Source organism: Aquarana catesbeiana, linkage group LG10, assembly GCF_042186555.1.
Source record: "Aquarana catesbeiana isolate 2022-GZ linkage group LG10, ASM4218655v1, whole genome shotgun sequence".
NCBI lineage: Eukaryota > Metazoa > Chordata > Amphibia > Anura > Ranidae > Aquarana > Aquarana catesbeiana.
In genome coordinates, this window is record NC_133333.1 from 56952766 (window position 1) to 56973304 (window position 20539).

General features: G+C 42.9%; 1 protein-coding gene across 2 annotated transcripts in view; it reads left to right on the top strand.

The window, feature by feature from the left end:
• The first annotated feature begins 800 nt into the window (after window positions 1-800).
• LOC141110706 (galactoside alpha-(1,2)-fucosyltransferase 2-like) overlaps window positions 801-20539 on the top strand; it is a 49815-nt gene continuing 30076 nt past the window's right edge. Inside the window, exons 1-2 of one of the 2 annotated variants that reach the window (XR_012236324.1) lie at window positions 801-1189; window positions 2422-2701. The gene's annotated coding sequence lies outside the window, so the exon portion shown is untranslated. Of the gene's footprint in view, window positions 1190-2421; window positions 2702-20539 lie in introns of those variants that run through there. The other variant, XM_073602231.1, reaches the window with a different exon arrangement.

The following is a 20539-nucleotide window of genomic DNA, read 5'->3' on the forward strand; positions in this document are numbered from 1 at the left end:
GTTCAATTCATGCATGGCAGTTTTTTACATAGGAGAAATTTCCTGTAGTGATATAGATCCACCGTGCGGTGTCACCACGCAGCCGCACTTTGGATCTATTTACCCCTTTTGGTCATTACAACAGCCTCCGATCGGCATCGGCTCTCCAATGGTGCCGATAACTTCCACTGTGCATGCGCGCACAATATATAAAAGTAATAATAACTTAAAGCGCATATACAGCATACAGTAATCAGAATTAATCAGGTTGGCCAGGCATATAGTCCAAGGCTAAAGTGTTGGCAGCCCAGGGGTTAATGAGGGTCTGACAGTTCGGAGCATGTAAAGTAGGTTACATGGCTAAAAAGTTGGCAGTCCAGGGGTTAATAAGGATCTGACAGTTCAGAGTATGTGGAGTGGGTTGGTGGAGCAGTGGATCTAGGAGGCAGCTGCTGTCCTCAGAGAGCTGGCTCTGTGATATGCAAGAGAGGGTGAAGAAAGGAAGCGCCACCTGAGTGCAGCATTAGTAGGTACTTTTAATGACACAAAGTTAAAAAACACTTACAAGAGACATAATTAAACAGGCTCATCTGTAGATGGGTAATCCTGGTGAGTTCCTCGGGCTCCAGTCTGGATGGTGTGTCAGCGGTGTAAGGCTGCAGGGGAAGCTGTTCAGCAGGTGGTTCGTCCTGTGGCCATCAGGGGGAAGCTGGGGCCGGCGTGGAGCGCACAGAGGGTGTGCGTGACGTCACGGGCCGTTCAGCGGCTTCCAGCTTCCGGGTACACTCCAGGGGGAGGGCTCACATAGAGGGAGGATTCAGGCAGTGGGAGAGCACTGGATAGGCTACGCGCTCGGAGCGGCTGCTCCTTCAATAGGCCTTTATACCCATCTAGTACGATGTGCGTGCACACAGCATTACCCATCTACGATGCGCACGCACAATATACCCATCTAGTATGATGCGCGCACAAACAGCATTACACACGCGCTGTTGTCAAAGCGGCACCACCCCCCCGTTGTGACATATGGCGTCACACACTCCCAGGGATCCGATGCTGATACAAATCAGCTGTTCATACACTTCCACGCAGACGCAGTGGACTCTTTACACTCATATAAAGCCAGGCATCGTCACGGTCACAATTCAGGCCGTTTGCTGATGGGATGGCGACTCTGTAATCTGGACACTTACCCTGATCCTAACCTATGGTATGTACCTTGATCACTACATTGTATGACAAGTTTAAACCCACTGGCACTTGATACTTTATGTATTACCACTATTCATTGGACACATTATTATGGCATGCTTTAACCCCTTAAAGGTCTTTTTATACCATGGTTAAGGAACAATCAATCCTATATAGAAATTTTTTCCGCTCTATAAGTACAATTTTTTTTTTTTTAATAATATATTAAAGCCTTATAGAATATTTATCCTTCGTTTGGAAATATATAGTCTATACATACCGTATATACTCGAGTATAAGTCGTTCCGAGTATAAGTCGAGGCCCTAATTTACCACAAAAAAATGGGAAAAACTTATTGACCCGAGTATAAGACGAGGGTGAGAAATGCAGCAGCTACTGTAAGTGGAAAAAGAGGGTCAACAATGCTCATCAGCAGCTGTATACCTCCCTGTGTCCTGTGCATGTGTCCTGTGCATGTGTCATGTGTCCTGTGTATACGTGCATGTGTCATGTGTATATGTGCATGTGTCCTGTGTATATGTGCATATGTCATGTATATATGTGCATGTGTCCTGTACCTGTGTCCTGTGTATATGGGCATGTGTCATGTGTATATGTACCTGTGTCCTGTGCATGCCTCCATGTGCCGCTCTGCACCGTTCAGCGTGTGCTATTACTATTCGGCGGCCATTCACTGTTCAAAAGCCGCGCCTCCTCCTCGTCCATGATAGGCAGAAAACTCCATTTCCCAGCAGTCAGCCTATCACAGACATTCTCTCATCCTCATACAACGGACAAGGATGAGAGAATGTCCATGGTAGGCTGTACACTGACTGCCTATCACAGACGAGGAGGAAGCGCGGCTTTTGAACAGTAATTGGCCGCCGAATAGTAATAGCACACGCTGGCCACCGTCTGCCTGCATGACACGCTGATCATGTAGGCAGATGGCAGTGACTCGAGTATAAGTCGAGGGGGGCACTTTCAGCCCAAAAAAAAGGGCTGAAAATCTCAACTTATACTCGAGTATATACGGTAATTGATTATTTCAATATATATTTTTGATATGTAGACTAAACAGACCTGTCTATTTAAGATTAAATATATAATTTATATATAATTGATTGTTTCAAAATATATTTTTGATATTTAGATTAAACACACTTGTCTATTTAAGATGAATAGCTTTCTCCTTTTTGAAGGAAAGCTTGTGTATTATACTTATTAAAATCTTTTTTTTGATCACACAGGTATACCATAGGTTAACTTGAAATCCTTATGATAGGGCACTGCTCAGTGCTACACCGCACAGCTGTGGTCACATACAACATACATCAATTGAGTGCTACCTTATATCGCCTGACCATAGTGGATTACTTCAATCTTCTTTTCTGGACTTGCTTCTTGTCCAATTTTATCCAGCGAACATTTACCAGCAAACACGTCCAGTTCTTGTATCGGGTTATTATTTTGATTTACTCTTTCACTGTTTTCTTATCCTTTATGGTCCCTTTTTTTTTTTTTTTTTTTGTGGGCCTGTTCATGGTCAGCTTGCCTTGTTTGCCTCACCGATGCTCCTCTTATCTCCTGTCCCCACATTGTTCAACTCTGATGAATGCGTTTTTCTTATAGATGCACATCTGTCTCCACATATAACAAGCCCCTAAAGAAAGGACAAGCTCCTGAAATGCATCAGGCTCTTTTTCTCTTTCATAAGAGGAGACCATATTTGTTTGTATATTGATATTTTTGCTTTTTTCTCATTCTTAAAGAGGAGACCATATCTGTTTGTATTTTGATACCCCCTTTTTTATGTCATTGCTGTTACTAATGAGTCAGTTGCAATAGTCATATGCACTAACTCTTTTAAATTTGACACAACAATAAAATATATTTATTTTTAGATTTATTGCCTTTTCTATTATATCCAGTTGCCTTTAAAGTCCCAACCCTCAGCCCCTGTGGCTATCTATAGCCACGACTTGTAACCCAAAGTATTCTGATCTTCAGTATTAATTTTCTCAAACACCCAGCATACTAGACAACATGCCAATGTATATATGCTGTTGGCTTTTATATTACCTGTCTGTTTATTTTTAGTTTCTTGACATCTGGACGCAGCAAGATCCCGTTGGGGCGTCCAGATCTCAGGAATTTTTGTTAATAAATTTAACAGCAAAAGCTCTGAAAGCTGTCGAGACACCAAGTTATCTACATATTGACGACAGAATGCATAATATTGCACCTTTCTGCTTATGTATGTTCCTTTCCTATTAAGTCAGTTTGCCCGATGTCGAGCATCTGGTCTTGGTAATGTATTCATCTTCCGTTTGGAAAATTATTTTATATGCAATAAAAACTTATTGAACCTAAAGTCCCAACCCAATTGTGGGGGACCCTCAATGTACAAGTTTATATTAGGCATGATGGCAACATTGTGGTCTACTTTTGGTGAAATACTCAGTCTAGAGCCTTGTGCAACAGTATCTCCAGTTAACCCATCTTGTCCGCCAGGCTCCTGGCATTGGTGAACATGCCACGTAGTTTAGACCGGTCGCATACTATCCTCTATTGGATGTTCCCAGATTGCAACTAGGACTTGTTACTATACTTAGCTTGGGTTTATGTGCTTTAGTCAACCTACCAATAATGCCCCCATTACTACCCTCTGGAATATGTTCAGCGCTGACTATGTCTACCTCTGGGCCCTCCCCCCGTCGCCTAGTTTAAAAACCCCTCTAACTTTTTGGCCATCTTTACTCTAAGCTGATCTGCACCCTCCTCATTTAGGTGCAGTTCATCCCTTCTATAGTACTGGTGATCGACTGAGAAGTCGGCCCAGTCCTCCAGGAACCCAAACCCCTTCTTACTACACCAGCTTTTCAGCCACTTGTTTACTTCCCTAATATCCCTCTCCATCTGCCTTTCTGGCACGAGATCCATGATGTGCCGAACCCAAGTGCCCGGTAGACAACATACAGTTTGGCGCTTCAGGTCTTTGTTACAGATTGCCCTTTCTGTCCTTCTAAGAATTGAGTCCCCTACCACCAGAATCTGTCTTTCCTTTCCCTTCACTTCCCCCCCATTCTCACTGGAGGAGTTCTTCCCCCGGCAGCTAGGAGACTTCCTCAGCTCCAGCAGTGCTGATCCCTGACTGGTTTCACCAATGTCACTCAATGGAGCGTACTTATTGGGATGCTCCAGCCCTGGATCAGCCTCTCCGGCACTTCTCCCTCTACCCTTTCTGACTGTCACCCATCTACTCTTTCCTAGTGCCGGTGTCTTGTCAAATACAGTCCCCTATCATATAGTGTCCTCCCTGTACTGCGCAGGCGCAGTACGGAGGACAAACGAGACGCCGAAAGTCTCCGAAGTTTAACAGCTGATCATCAGCTGTACACGGCGCCTGCGCTGTTATTCTCACCCTATGTCCAGGATCATTCCCTACTATCCAAGTGGACATAGAGTGAGAATATATAGTTGCCGAGCGCAGCGAGGCCGTGCCCGAAGCGTGGCGAGCGAAGCGAGCTCGTGAGGGGCCCTCTTACACAGCCATCGATAAGAACTGCCGAAGCGCCGTGTACAGCTGATGGTCAGCTGATCAACTTCGGACATTTTCGGCATCTCCTTCTGCTCCGTACTGCGCAAGCGCTGCGCCTGCGCAGTACGGAGCGGACACTATCCGATAGGAGGACACTATATGGCAGAACACCTGCACTTCTTTGTCTCTACCTGCCTCGGTGCTGGCCCCTGCTGGCACCTGCCATGTACATTCCTGGCTCTCCTTTAGTATGAAGGGACTTCTTAGTGCTAACAGTTGCTTCCCCAGATTCAGAACCTGGGCTTCCAGGGAATCAATGTGCTTACATTTTGCACAGCAGTATTCCTCCTCGATCGGATGATCAAGGAACGCATACATGCCCCAAGATGTAAACCGAGTCGCATCTCCACACCCACCGGGCATCATATCTACTAATTTAATGAGGATTGGGGATTATACCCTGTCCAAATTACCTAACAACTAGCTTCCTGACACTAATACTCAATAAGACAATACACAGGTACTCAACAAGACAATACACAGCTACTCAACAAGACAATACACAGGTACTCGCTGACCAACGTGCACTCGCTGACCAACGTGCACTCGCCGACCAACGTGCACTCGCTGACCAACGTGCACCCGCTGACCAACGTGCACTCGCTGACCAACGTGCACACACACACAATACACAAGTAATAACGATCCACACACACTACTCAGACAACACTCAGGTACTCACAATACACAGGTACTACCTGACACTACTTCTCAATACAGCCCTTGTACACTCGCAGCACTCATGTACTTACAATACACAGGTACACACTCACCCTACACAGGTACTTGACCCCTGTTACAACCTCTTGTTTTTTAACTCACCACTTAGTCCAGTTCCACTAACTCTGTTTTTTTAACTCTCCACTTAGTCCAGTTCCACTAACTCTCTTTTTTTTTAACGCACCACTTAGTCCAGTTCCACTTGGTCTAAGTTCCAGCAAGTTCAAAGATGAGCAGGCTCACAATGAGTTCTACAGAAGGTTATATAGGCCACAAGCACCTGTGACCAATTAACCACTCCCCTTAATTAGTAGGCTGAAGGAAGCAAAGAGAAAAAAAAAGCTGTTTAAAAAGTGACAGAAAAGGGTGTTAAAAAGCTACAAGGAAAAGCCCCAAAAATAACCTAAAAATGGGGTTAAATTTTGAACCTAAAAATGCAACCCAGCACCAGCAGTGAAAAAAGCAAACCTTGTTTACACTCTCCACTCAAGGTCCCCAGTGTTTAGCTTCCAACCAGCAGTCTGGCAATTTCAGATGTGCTCTACAGAGCTCAAGCATCTGTGACCAATTAACTACTACCCTAAATTAGTAGGCTAAAGGAAGCAAAGAGAAAAAAAAAGCTGTTTAAAAAGTGACAGAAAGAGGTGTTAAAAAGCTATAAGGAAAAGCCCCAAAAAGAACCGAAAAATGCAACCCAGCAATCACCAGCAGGCAAAAAGCAAAACTTGTTCACACTCTCCACTCAAGGTCCCCACTGTTTAGCTTCCAACCAGCAGTCTGGTTGGTTATATTGTTGTGTTTATGTTCCCTGAACTGACTTTTAGGGATCAAAACATGCGGCCTACATAGAGTAGTCCATATGAACAGATCAACCCATAGATAGCATATTGGGTACTGAAATTAATGAATTGCATAATTGTATTTTTACCATCTGTCCCCATGACTCTCTTTTTTCGATGCCACATTAACTTGCATGCACAGCAATTCCTTGAACCGCATTTATAGTTCCCCTTTTGGTCGAATAGCAAACCCCCTGGTTTGGGTCCTGACTATTGACAGTTTACTTGACTCTACTAGGAGCAATCATGCCACTTAGATCCTTAGGTCTCCTAAAGATAATCTTGGATCTAGCCGGGAAGAGTTTCCCTTAGAATAGGGTCCTGCTTTTGGATGTTCCAATTTTTCTTAAAAATTAGCTGCATCTCAAACTCTGTTGTACTTTGTGCAAAAACTTGCTTTGTACTCAACTAGGTTCAATGTTGGTAACCTAGACTTCCTATATTTAGGGTCATTTTTTAGGGTTGGAGATTTGTGACAGATCAAGCTAGGACAGGGGCTTTTGGAGAGGACTTGGTAGCAAGCCTGCTACCCACTGATTACGGCCCAGGGAGAGAGCAGATCATTCTTTAATAATGAATGCTGAGAGTGTGGTTTGGGTTACTTCTCTGAATAAGGACAATAAAGCTGCCCTTCTGGAGTAGATGGAAAGAGGTAATATGAATATTGTACAGGTTAATGGTCAGAGGGAATATGGTTGCCCTCCTGCAGACTAAGTTGGAGAGGCGCCTTCACTTGGGACAGAAATATTTATCAACAATATCCCTTAAGAAATCTACGAAGGTAAATTAATACCACCTTTTCAGACTGCTGGAATATTGTAGGAGTTTGTCTCATAGAAGGTTGTAGACTTTTTACCGGATAGTCTGAGGTGGGGTGGGGTTTGTTATGTGTTTATTGTTAAGTAGGTCATTTCCATTGTTCTATTGTTTCTGTCTGTCTGAGCATCTCTTGTAGATGAGATTAATCTTGTGAACACTTTAACTTATGGAACTATTGTGAGATGTTATATTTTTTGCTTATAATAATGTGTATTGTATAGTACCTTGTATTATTGTAGGGTTGTAGGTGCTGAATAGTCTGGTCACCTAGGCTGGTTTAAGTGCCTATTTAACCACTTCAGCCCCGGAAGGATATACCCCCTTCCTGACCAGATCACTTTTTACAATTTGGCACTGCGTCGCTTTAACTGCTTATTTCTTGGTCATGCAATGCTGTACCCAAACAATATTTTCTACTTTTTGTTATAAAAAAATCCAATAAACTCAATTTTAGTCATACATTTAGTCCAAAATGTATTCAGCCACATGTCTTCGGCAAAAAAAAAATGTCAACAAGCATATATTCATTGGTTTGCACAAAAGTTATAGCGTCTACAAATTTTCTGGAATTTACACAGCTTTTAGTTTATGACGGCTTATCTCATTTCTTGAGGTGCTAAAATGGCAGGGCAGTACAAACCCCCCCAAATGCCCCTATTTTGGAAAGTAGACACCTCAAGGAAATTGTTGAGAGGCATGTTGAGCCCATTAAATATTATTTTTTTTGTCCCAAGTGATTGAATAATGACAAAAAAAAATAAAAATTTACAAAAAGTTGTCACTAAATGATATATTGCTCACAGAGGCCATGGGCATATGTGGAATTGCACCTCAAAATACATTTAGGTGCTTCTCCTGAGTATGGGGATACCACTTTTTGGGAGCCTAGCCACGTACGGGGAGCACACGATATCCAATGAAATGCAAGTTGGAAGGTGAATTTGTGCAAATTTTTTTTTTTTAAGTAGCGACATGTGATCAAGCCAACGTGTTTTGGGAGAACAAAGACTCCCCCTTCCTCAGGGCTATCTATCAGAGAAAAATAAGTGTACAGAAACATATATATAGAAGAATGTAAATATGGAGGTTTCAAAAAAAATAATAATAATTTACATAATTGTTTTTCGGAAAACCTTATAAAGGTGAAGCATATGAAAACTGTATTTAAAAAACATACATGTATATATATTTTTTGCATAGTACTCAAAAAGCTGATAAAAACTGCAAAAGCGAAAGTAAAGAAAAACAATAAAATGGATAAAAGGAGCTTATATTAAAGTTAGCATCCTAAAAAGTAATGTGAGTCACCCATAGGTGTGCGCAGCCTATTGCATTAGGGTATGCACCCCAAAGTTCCAACACACATAAATGCCACCTTCTGTCACAGGAAGGGGGCTCTGGTGGTGGGAGGCAGTCGATTGGGAGCATATTATGGTACACCCTAAATACTGGTGTAACGTGTTCCTAAAGTTGAACCTAGACTTTTACATAATGGTGGCATTTACACTGGCCACTGGCACCCCCGACCACCCACCTGGTGCTGCTTCTGGATAATGCTAATGCACATGGGGTGATTAGGGTGTGCCCAGGCACACCCGACACACCCTGTGCGCACGCCTATGGAGTCACCTGATGTATTAAAAGGACATAAAAATAATAGTAGATGTACAGTGGCTATAAAAAGTCTACACACCCCTGTTAAAATGTTAGGTTTCTGTGATGTAAAAAAAAATTAGATAAAGATAAATCATTTCAGAACTTTTTCCACCCTTAATGTGACCTATAAACTTTACAACTGAAATATTTTAGGTGGAGGTAAGTAAAAATAAAAAAACGAAAATAGTATGGTTGCATAAGAGTGCACACCCTCTTATAACTGGGGATGTAGCTGTGTTCAGAATTAAGCAATCACATTCAAACTCATGTTAAATAGGAGTCAGTACACACCTGCCATCATTTAATGTGCCTCTGATTAACCCCAAATAAAGTTCATAAAGCCATGGTCCATGACTTTTAATCACCCCCTGATAAAGATACGGAATATCCCTTGTATCGAACACGCGTAGGGGAAGGGGACAGGACGGAACGTTATACATACAACCTGTTGGGACAGATTAGCACGCCACCCCATACCGGCCGCTGTTGCCCGTTCGTCTCTGCTGTTTTAGTGTGGTGCCTTGTTACTGTGAGTATCCATTGCAGGATTTGTTTATGATTTTAATAAATTTAGTACATACTGCACCATGAAGTCCTTTTTATGTTGATATATTGAGGTACAAACGGGACTGCTGTGAGGAACAGAGGCACCAGTGCAAATCTATCCAGGACCCTCCATATAACATCGAACCCAGAGAGGTTCTAAGGCGCATTCTGACCAAGCTTAATTGCAAGGTCGCACGCCCTAAGGTGAGGGGCTATCACCTGGGGGGGAGCACTTGTATGAGTGCACAGCACTTTAGTTTGTGTTCACCATAACACATGAATGGATTGTGGAAGATCTGTGGACTGTTAATTTGATCATTGCACAGCAACACAGCACTGAATTGCATAGAATCACACGGATGCCCCCCCAAATCGCATGGATGCGTTTTTTTGTATTTTTTAACTTTTTATTGTTTGAACATTGCACTAACACCATATTGCATAGATGCAGCACTGAAATGTATGGATGCAACACTAAATCGGACTGTTAATTTAATCATTGCACAGCAACACAGCATTAAATTGCATAGAATCACATGGATGTAGCACCAAATCGCATGGATGCATTTTTTTGTATTTTTTAACTTTTTATTGTTCGAACATTGCACTAACACCATATTGCATAGGTGCAGTACTGATATGCTTGGATGCAACACTAAATCGCATGGATGTTTGTGTTGAATTATCTATTAATGTTTGAAAATTGCACAAGCTTTGTGGAATATTTGCAATACACAGGCTTATTGGAGCACTTTTACCTATTTATTCATTCATTGAAATTTATTGCACATTAACGTATAGTATAGTATTAATAGATTTTGTATATGTTAAGCACAATATCACTTTATTAATATTTTAGTGGAAATTTCTTATTTTTTATTTTGATAAGCGCAGCGTGTGTACAATTTGGTTTAACCAAGATGTTCCATGCTGATAGACTCATACCCAAAAAGACTGAGTGCTGTAATAAAATCAAAAGGTGCTTCAACAAAGTATTAGTGTAAGGGTGTGCACACTTATGCAACCATATTCATTTAGTTTTTTATTTTTACTTCCCTCCACCTAAAAGATTTCAGTTTGTTGTTCAACTGAGTTGTACAGTTTATAGGTCACATTAAGGCTATGTTTCCACTAGTGCGTCCCCAAAGTCGCGCGATTTTGCCGCGATTTTTTACCGCGATTTTACCGCGACTTTTTACCGCGATTTGAAGCAATGCCTGTATCTATAGACCTCAAGTCGCATCAAAGTGGGACCAAAGTAGTGCAGGGACTACTTTGAAGTCGCTGCGACTTGAAGTCGCACAGATATGAACGGTACTCATTGGAAATCATGGGAAACAATTTGTCATGCGACTTTTCAGTCCCAAGTCGCATGAAAAGTCGCACTAGTGGAAACAGAGCCTTAAGGTGGAAAAAGTTCAGAAATGATTTATCTTTGTCTTATTTTTTTACATAACAGAAACCTGACATTTTAGCAGGGGTGTGTAGACTTTTTATATCCACTGTATATGACTGTTATATCATGGTGATATAATGTATATGAAATAAAAAAGATGTATCTCTGCGCTGTGGTGGGGCGGCAGCTGACAGATAAGTAATATACCAAATTTATAAATATTCTTAAGAAAAAGTGTGTTCTGCCAAAAGTAAATAAACAGCGATGAAACGTGATTGAGAGCTGTATTTTAACCACTTGTCAGAGAAAAAGTATATATATGACAATGAGAAAAAATAGTGGCGCTATTTAGCGCCACTATTTTTGCACATTGTCATAAATATATTTTTTCTCTGACAAGTGGTTAAAATACAGCTCTCATTTGATTTCTTTTAAAGTGGCAGCTCCTAGATAGATTTTCTGTCCTGTGGCGCAGTGGTGGTATTTTGAGTGGTGGCGAGTTTTTCTTGAAATTACTGACAGGAATTGATGAAACGTGATTACTGTGTTATATATAGACAGCACTTTGAAGAGAAAAAAATGCTAAAGTAAAAAAAAAAGTCCAATCTTGAATGGAAATCAACAATAAAAAAACAATATAGTAAAAAATATAGATTTAAATGCACAGTCCCATGATAGGATCAGCAATATAAACTTATTGGTGAAAGCACAATAGTTCAGTGCCAAGATGTGCACAAAAAAATTGGTGGTGACTTGAAAAGTGAAGAGGTGATCCAGTACAGTGCTCCAGAATCATCCACCGCACCCCTGTGAAATGGACACTCACCGGAAAAGCTGGCTGCCATTATAGCAGTAAACACGCATTCAGTGTAGATCCACCATCTGTTGTGGGGAAGGTTGTTCAGCAATTTGCACCTCCCAGATGTAGCTGTAGTAAATATAGCTCACCGGAAACCAGATGAAGTCTCTATAGTGTAGTATTTATTGGATTTGTATGTTAAAAGCCAATATAAAATGAATCATAAAAACATATGACAATGGGTGCCACTGCCGACCCAGTATCGGACAGTGGCCTGACATCAGCACTAGTGTCTCCTCCCCTATGCGTTTTGTCCAATAGGACCTTATCAAGGGGTCCTCTAGTGTCAGACGTCAAACTAGTTTATATAGCCTCTCAAAACTGCTCTAATCCTCTCCTTAGAGAAATTGCAAACAGGAAATGATCCGTCAGCCATTTTGCTTCTTAATATAATGTAATCAGTGATCAATGTATATAACCGTTTTTCCCCTTGGGGCCCGTACGTCTTCTTGGGAGCCCCACTGGGACCCATATCTAGAGTCAGTAAGCCAAACACTTTGGTCCCAAGGAGGCTTCTGCAAGACTAGGGTTCATCAGAAAAATACTTTACCAGAAAAATAGTTTAGTAACCTTTGCTGTGTAATGGATGTGAATATGAGTGTTATGGTGAAATGCCTATTTCCAATATAACCATATAGATATAAGTGCTTACTTCAGCCTCTGCTATCAGCCTTAACCATATTCAATTAGATGTCTGCCAGCTTACCCTCCCCCTTCATGTGGAACAGAACTGCGAGAGTTAAGAACAAGTTAAAGAAGATTGCGCCTGTTTTTTTAAGAACTGGAAACAAGACACCCTATTTAGCTATGATAATTTGCTATTCCCTTATATAGATCCCTTATATAGATAACCCAGCTGAAAGCTTATACTTTAATAATAATAATGAATATGTATATCTTGCGGTCCGCATACGCTTGTTGGGCACCAAATGTTTTGGACTGAACCAGAACCGTTCAGTACTTTTGTTTCTGTCCCCCTGGCCAAATTAGCCTTCATTGTAAAAGTGTGCACACTTGAAGCAAATTACTGACACATACACGAGTTCAGTAGATTGGGGAACTGTCCACTCTGGGTTATTGAACATGTCTTTCAGTTGGAAAGGTTTTCCAAAACCGTAATACCCATTTCCCCACCATAGGCCCAATACATAGGTCCCACTGTCTCCTGGGCTGGGATTCTCAATGGTCAGTCTGAACTCTTTGGTGAAGTATTGATCTGTGTGCTTGTTGATTGTCATTCTATCTAAGAGTGACTTCCCATTTTTCATCCCCAGTGTTCCAACCCACTGCTCCCCAATAATCACAGTTGTTGCCCCAGTAGGTGTCAGTTACACCTACATACACAGTCATGGGACCTTTTGCTCTCTCATTGAACCGGACACTGTAATCAGTACCTGGAAGTATCTTATAAGGGGATATGAAAGTGGCAACATGTGTATTGGATGAGTTATACCAGAATTGAGTTATACCATCTTTCTGTTTGATGGCCACCTCCTGGGCCTGAGCAAAAATCACAACAAAAAGGATAAACAGGATCATGGCTTGGTCTCCTCAGCCTCTTCTTCGGGCACAGGGACTTTCCTGCAGTGAGAGGCGTGTATCCACGAGTTCCTTCCAGCCACTTTTACTGATGTGGTAGTTGTCCTTGGAAAGGACCATCATATCTGGGTTCAAGGGTGTGTTTCCTCACAAACTTCTTTACCAGGACCCAGTCACCAGGAACCAGCTTGTGCGTTCCTGTATCTAGCTCAGGATCTGGAATGGAAGAAAACACTTCCGAATGGATATGGGTTAATTCTCGAGATAAAACAGTCACATAATCAGTTAATACATCAGATTGGAGCTGCAACTGTTGTGGGAAATAACAACCTAGACTGAGGGCTGAACCAAACAATATCCCATAGGATGACAGACCATGGTTTCCCCTTGGAGTGTACCTAACACTGAATAAGGCAATGGCAAAGGCAATGTGTAGGCTGTCTGGCTAACTCATTCCCGTTTCCTGAGACATTTTTAGCATTCTAGATTTTATTGTGCTATTCATTCTTTCCACCTTCCCACTGCTCTGAGGACGGTATGGGGTGTGGAAAGCTAGTGTGACCCCTACCTAAAGCTGTCCATATCTCCTTGGTTACTGAGGCCGTGAAAGCCGGCCCCTGATCGCTCTCCATGACCTCTGGGACACCATATCTGCACACTATTTCTGTTAAAAGTCTTTTAGCTGTGGTGAATGGGGAAGGATCCCAAACAGGTGTGTCTGTGACACCGAAATCTGTATAAAAAGAGTCAATCCGGTGTTAGTGCAAGGGAAAATTGGGAAGGGGGGGCAGCATAGGACGGGAGGGGGATTGGGGAGGTGGAAGGGTGGAGAGAAAGGCGTAGGGAATGGGGGGGGAAGTTGGGTATAAGGACCTGGAGTGGGGGTGGGAGAAAGGGGACTTTGACGGGGGGAAGAGGGGGAAGCGGGGAGAAGGATGTGCCAGACGGTGGCTGGGGGAGGTGGCTGGATAAGCTAGATTGGGCCTCTGATCTATTTCTGCATGGGGCATGGGATAGGAGATTTATGTGGGGTGTAGGAGAGACTAATGTGAAAGCGCTGGGAACATAAATGGGTTTGAAGAGGCTACTGAGAAATGGACTAGAGGCGGTGGTGGATAGTGGGTGAGAGCCTGCGGGGAGCTATGTGGATGTGCGATCATGCAGTAGAGGAAGGGAGGGCTGGAGGGAGAGGGGAATGCAGGGAGAATGCAGGGAAGCCATGGCCCATGGTATCGGGAGAGAGAAGAAATGATGGTCTGCTGTGACAGCTGGCAGGAGAGGGATGGTCAGGTCGGGCAGCGGAGGTGGAGGACAGGACTGGAGCAGGAGATGAGTTGGCGGGGTGGTAGAGAGAAAAAGGGGTGGGTAGTGTATGGCTGGAGAGAATGGTGTGAGGGACAGTTGGTGGGGGATCATACTGACCGAAATGGAGAATGTCTGATGTGTTTGCAGAGACAGCATAGAGAAAGGCAGTTGGTGCCACAGGAATTCTAAAATACAATTATGTACAGGATGTTCTGATATACAATTATGTAAATGATTTTTATTTTTTAACCTCCTTTCTACATACTTACATTCTTCTATATATATGTTTCTGTACACTCTTATTTTTCTCTGGCAGCCCTGAGGAAGGGGGGGGAGTCTCTGTTACCCCAAAATGTGGTGGCTTGATCACTTGAATTTGAACTTGACAGGTGGGTGTGGTTTGGGTTTGACAGATGTGGAGGCGGACTAGGTTCCCAGAGGGAGTATCTGGGATGGATTGTGTGGAGGTGTGTTGGGAGGAGTGTGTACCCTGATGGGGGGAAATTATACAAATCTACAAAACAGTAAAAGAATTTTGTAAAAGTTTGTTAATATATATATTAGACATATATATGTTAGGTAAATTTAGTAACTTGTTTGTTAAATAGGTTAGGTTTGCCTCTGTTCCAGCTTGGCTGACGTTGTGTGTGTTTCCGTGCTGACCGGTGGGTATCGCTGTTATCACTGGTCAGTGTTGGAAATGCAACGTGTCTAATCGTATGGATGCTCTTCTGTCCCGGAGACAACTCGGTGGAGGTGGTCCTCCAAGATGCATTCTGGGCGAGGGTATTTATGGGAGGAGACGCCATATTGTGGGGTTTCGTTTTACAGCCACCTGCTGGCCCTCCTGGCCGACAGGTATGCGTTAGAGAAGCCATCTCGTGGTCCTCCGTTCCAGAGGCCCAGGTCGCTGTGGTGCAGGGGTGGGCCCAGAAGCTTGTCTGGGGCCTGCCACAGCAGCCGAGGAATGGTCCTGAGTTGTCTATCCAAAGGGAGGAAGCTGGACAACCGAGGAGATCCCAGTGGAGGACCCGTCATGGAAGGATCATGCAGCGTGCTGGTCTGGAGAGGGGCCTGGTGACTCGGTTGGAGGACGTATCCTAAAAGTAACTATACAGCATAGTGTTGCCGGGTTGGCTTAAAGGTTCAAGCACTGTGACTGACGTTCATCGCAGAAAAAAAACAATACATCCTGTGGCAGAGGATCATACCGGTTTATCTCAAACGAGTCTGTGGCAGAGACTTTTGTTCGTGCTACGTACTGGCTGCTAGGCAAGTGAGAGAGGCCTATCCAGGCGAGCAAAGAGTGTGTCCCATGAGGGGAGCGCATTCTATTATAATATCCAAATTCTACCAGGACATTTGTCAAGAACCTTACAAGAAGATATTTGAGTTTCTTCTGCAGTTTCCCTTCTGCCTCTTTCCTGCTATTTCCTTAGTAAATTGTTCAATAAAGCATTGAAAACGTACTCAAGTGTTGGTGCGTGTATCGTCCAGAGGTAAACTCAACGGAACCCCTAGACCCGGTGCCAGTAAAACAGAGGGAAGGAGAGTGAAGGTAACAAGCCCGCTTAAACCAGCAGCTCCACCGAGAGTTAGTGCTATATATATAAATATATATATATATATATATATATAATAAAAAAAAAAAAAACAGGTTATTGTGGGCCATCCCTGACTGTTCATGCAGATATATATATATATATGTGTGTATGTATATATGTGCAGAAATATACATGTACACAACATCCATTCCTCCACATGCCTAAATACACACCCATGTACATCCCATATGGTTATGCAAGAATGAAATCAAGGATAAAAAATAAAAAATTAAATAAAAAGGGCAAAGTGGTAACAGAAAAGCAAAAATCCTAATTCTATGTAGGAATAATCGATAAGGAAGAGGAGAGAGGAAAAAGCATATTATTAATAATAATAAAATAGTTAAATAAACACAAAAGAAATGCTGGTGAATGGATCTGGAAACAAAAGAAGGGTTCATCGCACAATGCATTCGTTTTTAATATGATTCTATCATCTCATTGAGTCCATTTGAAGTAGGAGTATTGAGCTGGTATATCCAATAAGATTCTCTTTGGCACAGGCTGGTGTATCGGTTATAGTTGATGGATTCTGGTATCTGTTCCATAATTGTAACGGTTATTCATTTTGGGTTACGATCATGATGTGTGGAGAAGTGATGGGAGACACTGTGTTCCAGGACTGCATTCTTGATGTTGAAACTATACTTGTTGAATCTTTGGAGGAAAGTCTGAATGGTTCTTCAGACATTTTGCATGTTGCATGGGCAAGTCAGTAGGTAAATGATAAACTAAGAGGAGCAGTCTAGGTAAGAAGTGATGGCTCAGGTTTTGGGGTGGCTGGTCGACTGGAAGGTTTTGTTCCCATTGGTAAGTATGGTGTAGGAGAGGCATCTGGAATTGTTGCATCTGTAGCATCCTGCATCCTCTGAGAACCATAAGTGCTCATTCAAGGGCACTTATGGTGCCCTTGAATGGGAGGTAGTCTGCTGGGTTTTTTGATAGTTTTGGCTCTCTGGAAGATGAGTCTGGGTTGGAGGGGCAGAGTGATTTTGGGGAGTGAATCTGATTGTAAAATGTGTGATCCATGTTGTACTTCGTAATGAAATTACACTGTGTGGGGAGATTTGTTGGATCATTAGCAATAGATGGTTTCAGGCAATCTTAATATTAAATGTTTGAAACTCATTGGAATGCTCCCTCCATTAGTTGGTAGGGGTATCCTTTGGCTTTGAACCTGGATCTGAAGGTCTGTCACTGAGCGGTATCTTCTTCAGCCATGGTTTGTGGTGGCAACTCTTAAAGTGTACACAACAAAAAAACAAAATTTCCCATGGGACTTTTAAAGAGCACACCTCAGAACGTACCAGGTTTATTTATAAATGATTTATTAACACACATTTAAAAACAACATGTAATACAGAAAAAAATAAAATATATTAGGCATTAACATATTGGTAAGTTTTACATTCATGTAATAAACCTTTCCATGAGACCTGGATATGTCATAAAGATGACTGTCAGTAGTCTGGGAAAACTGTGCTAGGTCTTGACTCGTTTTGCGAGAGGGGCCTTGCTTCTTTGGGAGAAGCACAGATAGATGCAATTGACAAGAAGCTCCTGGCCTACTAGCGTAGTATAGATGACTTTTTGTAAAGTAGTAGAAAGATTGATGTATACGGGTGGGTGTACCACCCTAGCTTTATAAAATAAACTTCAAAACAAAACGTCCATAAAAGTAGATGGATAAATGCATAAAATGCCAACCATGCCACCAAGCTTCCCCCGGGAGCTGTGTGAGGGCGGGGAGATGGAAACCAGTGAGAAGCAACAAGAAACCAGAACCTGACCAAAGGATGTAAGGCCCAAAAAGAAAGTACCCACACCCTAAGAGGGAAACAGACTTAGCACCTGGTGGCCGGTAGTTTGGCAGACTGCGTTAAAGTGTAGATAGCTGTTGCTGTCTACCTTCTTAAATAAATTGGTAGTGGTGCTTGTGCCATTTGTGTTTCCATTGATAGTGATGTCTAAATAGTCTAAGGTGGTTGGGTGTGTGTGGTAGGTAAAGGTGAGGCCCCAGCCGTTATGGTTCAGATGGTTGATGGACCCTAGAATCTTCTCAGGGTCGCCGCGCCAAATGAGGATCAGGTTGTCCATGTACTGTTTGTAGAAGAAGATATATTGGGTAAGGGTTTTTTGGCAACATTGTGTTCTTGTTCAATTTGGCCCATATATAGATTTGCATAGCTCAGGGCGGACCTGGTTCCCATTTCCTTTGGTTTGTAGGTAGAAGTCGTCTAGATGGGTGAAGTAATTATGGGTAAGGATGAAATAGACTTGCTTCTAGAAGAAAAGCAGCTTGCTGTCTGGGCATTAGTGGGTCAGAGAATAGGTATTGTTTAGTGGCAAAGATTCCGTTGGAATGAGGGATGTTAGAGTATAGCGAAGCTGCATCCAGAGTGAGCTAGTGGAGTCTGTGGAGTGAGTCTGTGGACCAAGTGTAATCCTTCAGATTGAGTAAGAGGTTTGTTGTGTCCCTGAGGTAGTATGGTAACCTTTTTTACAAATTTTTGGAGGTGGAGGTCAATGAAATTGGAGAGATAGGATGTGGGAGAATTGATGCCAAATATGATTGGTCTGCCTGGGGGTTGTCTTTAGACTTGTGGATCTTTGGAAGGTGATAGAAAAGGGATGTTTGGGTTTTCAACAGTGGGGAACTCTTTTTCGTTTTTTGTTATTAGGTTTTCAGTATGCGCTCTTTGGATAAAGTGTTGCTATTCTGTCGAGAACTCTTTTGTGGGGTGTTCCCTGAGAGTTGTATAATATTCCTTGTCTCCCAGGATTCTTTTTGCTTCTGCGATATACTTTTTTCAGTTTTGGATTATTATTCCTCCTTATCTGCAATTTTTATGACAATTTCACTATTCTCCTTCAGTGCTTTGCGCTCAGATTTATTGAGGTTGCTGATGGTTTTCCCCTGGTTGGTGGCTAGAATGTTAAAATCGGTCGTTACCAGAGATTGAAAGGTGGATATAAAATTCCCTTTATGTTGTACAGGATAGGCTTTGGATTTTGCTCCGTGTTTATGCATCTGGAAAGGATATCATTTGTGGGTGGAGGGCTACCGAGCAGTATTGGAATTGTTTTCTCTGTAATTTTCTGTTTTTTGAATGTTATGGACGCATGGTACCATAAAATTTGTGGAGAGTGAGTTTTCTTATATAACTTTGTAGGTCCACAAATGGCTCAAATGTGTTGGGTTTGGTTGAGGGGCAAAAGTTCAGGCCTTTTTTTCAAGAGTGCTATTTCGGCCTGGGAGAGCTTATGTGTAGATAGGTTAAAAATTTTCACTGTGTTTTGTGTGTCTTCTTGTGGTTTCCCTTTTCTGGCTCCTCCTCTACATCCTCTTCTCCGGTGTCTGTGTGTTGGCGCTTTGTTCTTAAAGGTGTGAAGAACTGGGTTATTTTCTGAGGTTTTGGACTCTGTATTTGGGGGTGTATTCAGATGGTGGTTGAACTGGTTGGTAGGTCTAAAAAATCAATGGGAGTTAGGGGGGTTGGTTGGAATAGATTGAAAGGATAGGTGGGGGGTCCTGGGGGACTGCTCCTGTTAGAGTTGCGATGATTGGAGAGGGGTCTTCCTCTTCAACTTTTCTCACCGGGTCTCTGATTTCTTCTTATTTTTTGTAGGGAATGGTAGCTTTATTGCCTAGGTTTTGGGGGGACTCTATTTTTGATGGTAGTCCATCTTTGGACCTTGACGGACTGTCCTGCTGTGAGTCTGCGTTCCCGCCAACTTGTCTCCTGCTCCAGTCTGGTCATCCACCTACGCTGCCCAAGCCGGCTGACTTGCCACAATCCTCCCTCACCAGCTGTCACCAAGGTCTATCGCTCCATCCCTCTCACGCCAGCGATCATCGCTCCATCCCTCTCCCGCCAGCTGCCACAATGGACCATAATTTCTTCTCTTCCGCAATCACGGACCATAGCTCCCCTGCATACTCCCAGCATTCACCTCTCCCTCCAGCCCGCCCTTTCTCTCCTGCACGATCACACATCCACAGTCGTCAGGCTACATACATAGTTACATAGTAGGTGAGGTTGAAAAAAGACACAAGTTCATCAAGTCCAACCTATGTGCTCATGGACTGCTTGTTTTAACCGCCAGCTGTCACCACTGCCCAATGTCTCTCCCATCCCTTCTCATCCCTCCCTCAGGCTCCGCAGAGTCCCGCCCACCATCCACCACCATCTCCAGTCCATTTCTCAGTAGCTTCTTCAACCCATTCATGTTCCCGGCCCTTTCACATTAGCCTCTCCTACACACTGCGTCAATCTCTAACTCCTATCCCATGCCCCATAAAATAACAGATCAGAGGCCCAATCTAATTTGTCCACCACCCCAGCCACATCCTTCCCTCCGCTTACCCCCAATAACCCCCCCTAGTCTCACAGAAGCTTCCTTGGGACCAAAGTGTCTCACTGATCCAGTGGGGCTCCCAAGGAGACATGTGGTCCCCAAAAGGACAAAGGGTTATACAGTGC